The 10,759-nt window shown below is 48.6% G+C and overlaps 1 pseudogene across 1 annotated transcript in view; it reads right to left on the bottom strand.

Moving 5' to 3' along the window:
• The window catches only part of LOC146802305 (keratin, type I cytoskeletal 12-like), a 32,895-nt pseudogene extending 24,253 nt beyond the window's left edge, over positions 1 to 8,642 (bottom strand). Inside the window, exons 1-2 of the transcript XR_014967726.1 lie at positions 7,919 to 8,642; positions 6,037 to 6,119 (exon numbers count right to left, since the gene is read on the bottom strand). The product of XR_014967726.1 is annotated as a keratin, type I cytoskeletal 12-like (transcript). The remainder of the gene's footprint in view (positions 1 to 6,036; positions 6,120 to 7,918) is intronic.
• Between the last annotated feature and the right edge of the window lie 2,117 nt (positions 8,643 to 10,759).

A 10,759-nucleotide genomic window follows, 5' to 3' on the forward strand; every position in this document is an offset into this window, starting at 1 on the left:
CTTTCCTGCTGCCAATTCTTAGATGGCAGCTGTGGCGTCAGCCCTTTGACCTAAGCACTGGTTTGGCATGCCTACGTCGTGGACATGTTGGGATGGCCTATGCAGCATCGATGGTGGTAGGATCAAGGCTAAGAATTCCATCACTATCGTTGGGCGGGGCGCGCAAACACCTTGTCAGCGTCAGCAACGCAAGAAGGGCTGTTAGTCAGCCGCACTTCTTCTGGTATTAACATATGCCTATTTGAGATGTTGTATTGACAGGGCATCCAAATATAACCTTATAAACATTAACGTGTGCCAGCAAGATGTATATGATTGCAATGCATACCTATCTATGGGTTATGTATGTGTTTAGGTGGGCACCTGGGTGGAGGGAAGTCCGGGATAGAGTACAATTGGCCCATTGCCTCACCCAGAGCCCCTCATCATTCTTGTATAAGTTTGGAACATGGAGGAGGCTCAAGGCTTGGTAAGTAACAGGGCTTTTTGAGCCCTCTTTGTTTTCTGGTCATGCCCAATGTTTTGACTGCCTCGGACACTACAGCAAGTGCAGTGTAGTGTCGCGGTCTAGTGGACGCGCACTACGTAATCACGCTACGCGTGATCGCCGTTTTGGAGGTGACAGCGCATGCGCGAGGGGAAGGTGCGAGTTAGCGCGGCGATATCAGAGCGTTCGGAGCAGTCTGCCCGGCGCTCTCTCTGTAAACGTAATCACTGAATAAAAGCACTACTGCAGTCACCTCAGCAAGTCTCCTGCGCTTCATTGGGGGAAAGCAGGGACATTTCAGTGGCGACGAGGGCGGGATCCACCAACCCAGAACGTCACAACCGGTCACACCCGGTAAAGATTGACCCCATCAGCAGGGGAACCAGAGGAGGCGACTAAGCAAGGTTCCACTACAGTAAGTGCACCTAGGAGGCCACAGGAAGGGCACTAAGGACACTAGAGAGAGCGCGGCAGCGACAGACGGAAGCAAGATGGAGGCACGAGGAAACCAAAGTGCTGGCCATACGCACAGAAGTGTAGGAAGCTGACCAGGGCGAGACGCAGTTGAGGCCCTTGCGGAAACAGGGGGAAACAGCGCAGAGGGCACAGAAGAGACCAGGGCGACTCGTAGAGCAGAAGAAAGGGCGGAAGCACCAGACAGTCCTAGGAACCAGGCAGAAGAGGGCAGAGGGCGCGCCGACATGTGCGCACAAGCGTCATCGTTCACGACACCAATCCCGTTCCTACCAAGGCCCGGGGAGCCTCAAATGAAATTGGAGGACTGGAGAGAGTATTTCAAAAATTACCTAGAAGCACTGGAAGACAAGAACGAGGAGGTGTTCTCCAGCACCAGGAGGAAGAGGATACTCTTACATAACCTAGGACCAGAAGGCATACGAGTGTTCCAAAACATAGTACCGGCCACCCGACCACCAGCAGACGACGACGTGTTCAAACACGCCATTGAAGACTTAGACAACCATTACCGCCCTGCCGTGTGCGCGTCTATCGACCGCTACAATTTCCAGCAGAGGAAACAAGAAGCTGGGGAAACGATAGACGACTACGTCGCAGCACTAAGGAAGCTAGCGGTAACGTGTAAATTCGGAGGGCTGCACAATGAATTTATAAAGGACCAAATAGTGATGCACACCTCAAACAAGACAGTGCAAGACAAATTGTGGGCGAATGGAGACGCGTCGTTAAAAGACGTGATAGCCATGGTAAAAAGGGCCGAACTATCCAAGCGGTGCGCACACGTGGCCAATAGAGAACAAGTTCCGAGACCAACGATAAACAAAGTAGAAGACGCTGACCAATATGGAAGAGGCAAACCGGCGTCGGGAGAGAACAAGGGAACGCACAAATGGAAAGGAAAACCAGGACAAACAGGGAAACAGGACAAGGAAGTCACATCAAAGTGTTACTGGTGTGGCAACCCGAACCATGCGGCACACGACAAACGATGTCCTGCTTTCAGAGCAAAGTGTGCGTTCTGTGGCCTGATTGGTCACTATGAGAAGGTTTGCCGAAGGAAGTGGAAACAGCGCACAGTGAAGTACGTGGCACAAGACCAAGGGGAAGACGACGAAGTACTTTGCGTGGAAGACCAAGTGCTAGGGATTGACTGCAGACGTTCTCGAAAACCCCAGTGCAACATACGGATCGGAGGAGTGGGAATCACCATAGTGGCGGACTCGGGGTCCCCATACACTATCGTGCAAAGGTCCGTATGGAGAGAGGAATTCGAACCCGGATTAGGTCCACATCTGGAACTTCCCGACATACGACCGGTCACGTACACGGGTGAACCTATCCCAATGGTAGGGTTCCGAAGACTACTCTTCCAATTCAAAGAACGCAGCGCCCAATGCAAATTGTACGTTGCAGAGAAAGGGCCCTCCGTCCTAGGGTGGCGGGACCAAGGAGAATTGGGGATGCAATTAAACCCAGGTGGAGACACGCAAGTGTTAGTAACGTCGGATGGAAAATGGATGAAGGCAGAAGGAATGAGGAGCGAATATCCGAAAATATTCGGAGGAAGGATAGGGAAATTGGAGAAGTTCACTCACAAAATTGAGCTCAAAGAGAAGGCCCAGCCCGTAGCACACAAAGTGAGAAACATACCGATCGCAGTGAGAGAGGCGGTGCAACAGGAGCTGCACCGACTAGAGGAAGAAGGAATAATTGAACCCATCGACAGTGCGGAATGGCTGGCGCCACTGGTAGTGGCGATGAAACCCACGGGCAAGGTGCGCCTATGTGTGGACCTCAGAGAACTCAATAAATGCATTGTAGTAGAGAAGTTCCCGCTACCGCGCATAGAGGAGATGCTGGCACGGACAAAAGGAGTGAAATGGTTCTCTACCATCGACCTTAAGTCGGCGTATCACCAGGTAGTCCTCCATCCCGCGAGTAAGAAACTGACGTCCTTCATAACACCATTCGGATGCTATCAATTCTGTCGCATGCCCTTTGGCCTGGCCTCAGCAGCAGCGGTTTTCCAAAAGCTTATGGCCCGTCTGTTCCGAGACATAGAGGGAGTACAATACTTCCAAGATGACATCCTAGTGATGGGGAAGGAACAGGAAGACCATGACGAGAAGCTGGACAAGGTACTCAGGATACTGGAAAAGAACGGACTAACAGCCAAGTGGGAGAAGTGTCGCTTTGGCATGTCGTCTGTCACCTACCTGGGTCATGAAATCGGAGAACAGGGAATAACACCAAAAAAGGCGAATGTAACAGCCATCTGTGATGCGCCTCCACCCGCCACCAAGGAAGAAGTGAGATCCTTCCTAGGGATGGCGGAATACTACAGTAAGTTCGTCCAGCACTTTGCCACGAAAACGTACCACCTGCGGCAGCTCACGAGGGAGAAAACAACATTCCAATGGACAGAAGAGACGCAGGAAGAGTTAGACACCGTAAAAAGAGAAATCAGCCAGGCTATTCCTCTACAAGGATACGACCCCCTAGGAAAATCGATACTGATGACGGACGCCAGCGAAAAAGGGCTAGGAGCAGTGCTCATGCAAGAAAGACAAGATGGCACGAAGGAGACGCTCAGTTTCGCGTCCCGGTCTCTAACGAGCTCAGAACAGAAGTTCAGCGTGATCGAGAAAGAAATGTTGGCCGCTGTGTGGGCCATGGGAAAGTATCGCCAGTTCTTATGGGGCACGCGATTCCTATTGAAAACGGACCACAAGCCATTAGTGAAGGTACTAACGTCAAGCGGACAGGCCAACGCGACACCCCGCATAGCGAAGATGACGCTGAAACTTTTGGAATATCGCTATGATGTGGAATACATACCGGGGTCACGGAATAAAATAGCAGACTATCTCAGCAGAGCGTCGGCAATGGAAGGTGCCGCCAATAGCATGGAAGAAGACGACGTGATGGTGGCCTTGACAGAAGATCCGGAACGGGCGATAAGTAGACATGAATGGAAGGATGCAAATGAAGCAGACAAAGACCTGGCAGATATAAAGAGATGCGTAGTTCATGGGTGGCCCGAGAAGAAACGACAGACGCACCAAATGAGACTATTTTACGAAGTCCGGGAAGAACTGTCGGTGGGAAATGACGGTGTGTTTGTGTACAGAGGGGAAAAAGGGGTCCCACCAGCGAAATTAATACCCTATCTATTGACAGTATCACACGAAGGACACCTGGGAATCGTGAAGACTAAAGTGAGGACCAAGCAAACGTATTGGTGGCCAGGCATAGATCGACAAGTGGAGAGATACGTAAGAGACTGTGAGCAATGTCATGGAGCAGACAAAATCCTGAGGCCAATGAGACCGGCTCTAGGGAAGTTCACTAACCCCAGCAATCCCTGGGAAGAAGTGGCGGTGGACATCCTGGGACCAGTACTAGATAACCAGGGAACGCCGAAGTATATATGTGTTATAGTGGACAAATACTCAAAGTGGCCAGAGGTACACATTCAAGAAGAGATGGACACAGACACTATACTGCGATTCCTCTCATCGGTGTTCCTCAGAGAAGGCATCCCCAGAGCCATAATCAGTGATAACGGGCCCCAGTTCACCTCCGACAAATGGGTTAGATTCGCGGAGAGAAATGGCATCAAACTCAAACACACGTCGGTATATCATCCAGCAAGCAACGGCCAAGTAGAAAGGCTCAACAGGGTGATAATGGGCTCCATACAGGCAGCCATCTCCAGGGCAAGGACTGGGAAAAGGAAATACAAAGTATGATATGGGCCTACCGCATCACCCCTACCAGCACGTGGTACAGCCCGTTTCAAATTCTACGAGGGAGACAACCATTCACAAAGGACAATGTAGCGTGGAAAGAGAAAACAGTCACGAGCAAGTAGTCCCCAGCAGTGGTGCAACACAACCTGGAGAAGGCACAGAGGATCTACACAGAACATTACAACCGTAGAAAAAATGTGACAGAGACGGCCCTAGAAAGAGGAGAGTGGGTCAGAGTAAAGTTGGCGGTACTCAAGAGAAAGGGAGACAGTAAATACTCACCACCCCTGCGGGTGGAAGAGGTGTACGACCGAGCGGCGCTGCTTAGCGACGGCAATGTGTGGTCCCAAGACCGAATGGCCAAGTGCAACAAAATCCTACAATGGCCCCGAGGGGACGAGGAGAGAAGGACACAACAAGAGGACATGGGAGACGTTGCAGAAGTTCCTCAGGAGGAGAAAGAAGACCACGTTCATGACAACCTGGAAAGCGAGAGGAAGGTACGAGAAGGACCAACAACGGTGGAAAGGACAAGGATAGTGGGCGAGAAAGGAGATAGAGAAAGAACAGGTACCCAAGAGGAAAGGAGGGGGGACCCAGTTGAAGGCAGAAGTCGTGAAGTACGCAACACCCCGGTAAGATGCACCCGAGCTGGCAGGGTGGTGGTGAGACCATCCAAGTTTAAAGACTTTGAACTGGAGTGAACGTTACTGAGATGTACAGTTTTGTGTGTGTTGTAAAAGGGGGAGATATGTAGTGTCGCGGTCTAGTGGACGTGCACTACGTAATCACGCTACGCGTGATCGCCGTTTTGGAGGCGACTGCCCATGCGCGAGGGGAAGGCGCGAGTTAGCGCGGCGATATCGGAGCGTTCGGAGCAGTCTGCCCGGTGCTCTCTCTGTAAACTTAATCACTGAATAAACGCACTACTGCAGTCACCTCAGCAAGTCTCCTGCGCTTCATTGGGGGAAAGCAGGGACATTTCATGCAGTGCATAACAAATCAGGTATAGCAGCTTCCATCCCTGGCTAGCCCTAATGCTCCTCGGTTACTATTTGCACCACTTGTGCACTTTGTACAATCCAATCCTGATTAAGATGGAGTTAGTGGTATGTATTTCCTGTTGTGGGAAAACGGTGGCCAAACATTTATAGGCAGAACAAGCAAACAAGCAAAAATAATTTCTGTCTTTTGACATCCAATCAATCTCCTTTCAAATGAATGAGCTGGCCTCTGTTTCTTGGGCTATGTGTTATTGAGAGTTAGAGGTATCTCGCTCTTTGCGACCGCAGCACGCATTACGTAGATCTTCTGACTCACTTAAGTTTGAAGTCCTCAGCTGCCAGTCTAGCATTGTCAATCTGCAGGACAATCCTGGCGTTGTCGCTGGTGGCAGCAATAATCTGGAGGGCGGCAAAAGACCGAGAGCTAGGGTTAGGGTACACCTGCTGGTGTGGCCAGTCACGAAATGACAACTATACAGTGACTTATTAAAATCTGTGAATTACGAAACACAACAACAATGCTACCGCTTTCAGGAGCTTGCAGATGATTGCCCAGCCAGCCCTCTTCATGCCTCAACATCTACTTACCTGCCACACTCCACAAGATAATTTAAGGGTGTGGATATAATATCTAGGGCTTTGGAGGACTAGATCCTTGATAGCTTTTGAGGATATCCATGGACGATTCATTTACGAATAAGCATCTGCATGGAACTGACTCCATAGTCACAGGTTACATTAACCCACCTAGACATGCAGCGGAGACCCCTGCTATAGAGTGACTGTATGGCACCAGATCACAAGCACACTGAGGCTCCAGTTTGAGCATTTATTTTAATTAAACTCTCGTAATTAGGAACATTACTCCATGTGATTCAATTGAAACAAGCCAAAACTACAACTCCCACAATGCATTCATTTGAAAGAAGAAGAAAATAAACAGCATCCCAGTCACATGGGGTCATCCTCGAATTCTAAATAACACCTAGACGAATGGCTAAAAAAAAAGAGCAAAAGGCTACAATAGTGAATAGTATCTACTGAAAAGTACTTAGGGGCAGATTTACAAGCACCTTGCGCCACTTTTGCGTCACTTTTAACATGGGAAAAGTGACGCAAAAGTGGCGCAAGGGGCTTGTAAATATGCCCCTTAGTTTCCAGCCATGCCAAATGTCCTGATTTTTTAAGAGATTTCGCTTACATTGCGAACACATTTTCCAATTGTAACTATGGAATTCTCCCAAATTACTGTGTATGTTTTCGTGAGTAACCTTGAAGTTAACATTGCATAAATTCTTCACTCATTCATCGCCCAATGATAATCTCTAAGGGGCAGATTTATGAGCCCCTTGCGCCACTTTTGCGTCACTTTTAACATGGGAAAAGTGACGCAAAAGTGGCGCAAGGGGCTCATAAATCTGCCCCTCAGTGTAGATGTTGAAGCTTTGCACTTCACTCAAGAATGCTCTGCTTTGCCAATTGTAGACCAAGTCTTTCTTCACTGTCTGTGCTTCTCCGCTGAAAGAGCGGAAGTTTCAAACTACGAACCAAGAACGTCACTCGTCTTAAATAGGAAGCCAAAGAAAGCATCGCTGTGCTGCTGGGAAAGTGCTCGTTGCTGAGAGAAATAAACTGTAATGTATGTTTAGACCTTTTGTTAATGGGAATGTATGAATGTTGATTGTTTTCCGTGGTATTTGTCATTTTTTTTACATTTTAATTGATTTTTTTCTTTCTTATTTTGATGAAAAAGTGGGGACAAGAATGAAACAGGGTGTTACCCGACTTTTGTATCCGAAGAGGGAGGAAGAGTGAAGATGAAGAAATAGGAGACAAGAGTGCCCTTCCACATCAGCAACACAAACCGAGAATAGGCACTGTAGGGGATGAAGTCGGTTTGTTTGTTTTTTCCCTGTACGAGGGAAAAATGATCCATCTGATCCGGGAACAAAAGGTCTTTTGCATTTTATATTTTACCTGAAGGTGCTGGCAAGGATGAATTTGAAATCTTGGGAGTGCAACTCATTTAGAAGGAAGTGGACTCAATCTGGCAGAGAATGGCATGGGAATAGCTATGTTTTTTTTAAAATCTAAAATGCATTCCAACACCTTTAAATATGTATCTCGTACACCAAATCCAGCACACACATTCTCTCAGGGCATGATTTGTGTTCAGTGATAATAGATGGTTTTCTTACCTGTTTTTGGAGCTCTGCAATTATCGAATAATATTTACTATAGTCTTAAGCTCTTGCGGTACCTCCTTTATGGTGCTTCTCATACCAGTCCTTGATTTTATTTTCAAGCTCCAAGTTGGCACTTTCCAGTTCTTTGACTTTGTCCAGATAGGTCGCCAGGCGATTGTTTAGGTTCTGCATAGTCTGCTTCTCACTACCAGAGAGAAGGCCCTCGCTGCCACTGATGCTCCCCCCAGCCCCGCCACCAAATGCCCCACCAATTTGGCTGCCACCAAAACCATCACCACCAAAGCCACCTCCTCCTGCACCACCACCATATCCGCTACCACCAAAGCCACCAGTACCACCTGCACCACCACCAAAGCCTCCACCAACGTGGCCGCCACCGTAACTACTACCACCACCAAAGCTACTTCCTGCTGCACCACCACCATACCCACTGCCAAAGCCTCCACTAACCTGGCTGCCACCAAAACTACCACCACCACCAAAGCCACTTCCTCCTACACTACCAGCATATCCACCACCAACAAAGCCGCCAGCACCACCTGCACCACCACCTGCTCCACTGCTGCCTTGTAAGCCACCAAAGCTGGCTCCACCACCACTTACTGAAACCCGGGTAGAGCCACTACTGCGTTGCAAAGACATGATGACGTGGAAGAATTGTTTTCCAGCAATGTGAAAACGAGGAAGGCGACTGACTGTGCTGGCAATGCAGTTGGGTTTCTCAGCCTTTATATACAATTTTAACTGGGTGTTCCACTTCTAAAAGTAAATTGTTAACTTGCAGCATTGTGCTCTCCCTCCCTAAGTTGTAGTGTCATTAGTTAATGGTCTAGCCTTATTTGGCTTACTTATTTCTCATCAGTCTGCAGAAAGCCTGAGGATGGCTTCCTGTCATCCCTCGGGTGGTAAAGCGGGTGGAGCAACTGTAAGCATTAATTTTAATTACTGTAATCTTATAATCATATTTGATGAAAGTATGGCCCCTGTATTTAAAAACAAATCCCTGCTTTAATGTGCCTTTTACAGTTTGCAAAATGAACAATATGCTTTTAACAAACCTTCAGCAAATATATCAGTGAACAGACTACAAACAGTTGGGCATTCCCCACAATTGTTATGCAAAAGATTTGCAAACCTTGCAGACTTTTCAAAAAATGGGATACACAATTTGTATTTTGTCTAATCATACCTGAAAATAGTGCTTTATTTAGGCGAGCTGTTGGAGGTGGGGCCACTCATTTTTGGGTGCTTACTTTTCCTCTTCAGATATTTACCGAGTGCAAGGGAGGGAAACACAAGCAAAGTGGAAAGACAGAAGAAGAGAAAGATGGAGAAAACAGTCCCAAAGGGGGAAAGCAGGAACCTGAAAGAGTGGAATAAAGAGGCGGGGAGTGTCTGATGGTGGATTACAGAGACATGAGCTAGATGTAAGACCACACAGTCTTGGTATTCCACGCCAACATTTAATTGCACTAGCCGCAGGCAGCTGAGCAGAGCTTTGGGTACCAGCACTCATTCCTAAACTACACCCTTTCCTAACCCATCATACGTCATATATATCATAGATCATATCATAAGTATTATAAGTATGCACATACATATTCATTTCACAACTATGCCAGTATGATCAGACGCTCCTCATGCAACCCAGCAAAACCTGAATAACCTAAGACTATTCAAAACACTGTAATTCATATACATACTAGAAGTGCAACACGTGTGTTGTTCTTACCATAGAATCATAGAAGCCTAGTTGCAACAACACGGTTGCATAGTGCTGTGCTATTAAAACGTGTGACTTGGATTTCGCAGGCTTCTATGTTGCCGGAAAAGTACCATGCAGCGCACAGTCGCACGGCTCATAAGCATTCGTCATAATATCAGGATTTACGACCCTTAAATCATTCCTATGGGCTGTAGCCTGCAATAGAGAGGTTTGAGCATTTCCTTTTTAGGTCGAGGACGTCCGGTCTGCCGAAAGGCAGAACCGGAAGTCGGAGATTTAATGACTTGGAGAAGAGGGGCTTGAACCCGCCCCTCTTCTCCCCTGTTCTCCATTGGCTGGCCTCTTGAATGCTGGCCAGCCATTGGAGAAGAGGTCAGTGATTCCGATCAGGCCCTGTCCTTTTCGGATCGGGGTGCGTGTTTTTTGCAAGAAGTCTCATTCTCTCCTCTAGCCAATGGCTTGAGGAGAGAAAAGACAAACACACCCCCGAATCCGAAAACGCCGCTGCCTTTCTCCGAGGCATTCGCCTCGGAGAAAGGCAGTGGTGTGCTCCTCCTCTCCCCCTGCTCTCGGGCAATCCATGTGCTGCCACACCTAAATCCAGTATAGGACGCGAAAAAAAACACCGAGCTATCTGGAAAACCGAGGTCAAGAAGCACGGAGCCGGTGTTTAGGTGGGGTGCTACTGCTGTGTTCACAATCTGACGTGTGTTCACAATCTGACGTGCATGATGAGACCTCGGCAGTTCTGGCCTCGGTGTCGAAGCTGTTGCGCGCGTCAGATTCCGCAGTCCGTTCCCAGGACAGTCTTCGCGGTTCGCCGAATGTCGAGCGCTGTAGCCCTGTTCATGTGCTGCGATGCGGGCAGGCAGGGTGCCTGCCGTGGGGTGCCACTGCTCTGTTCATCAGCTCTGTTGCTCGGGGCAGCCTGAGCAGGACTGCTGCTTCGTTCATCAGCTGCCACACATCCTGCCCCGGGCGCTTTCGGAAGGACCCCGTCATTTGATGCTACAGAGCTGTTCACAAGTTTCTTTTCGTATGGGGGGGTGTCTCCCCTCAGATAATGCTCTCCCATCATGGTGGAAGCTGTACCTGGTCGGGGGTTG

Source organism: Triturus cristatus, chromosome 8 (assembly GCF_964204655.1).
Source record: "Triturus cristatus chromosome 8, aTriCri1.1, whole genome shotgun sequence".
NCBI classification, from domain to species: domain Eukaryota; kingdom Metazoa; phylum Chordata; class Amphibia; order Caudata; family Salamandridae; genus Triturus; species Triturus cristatus.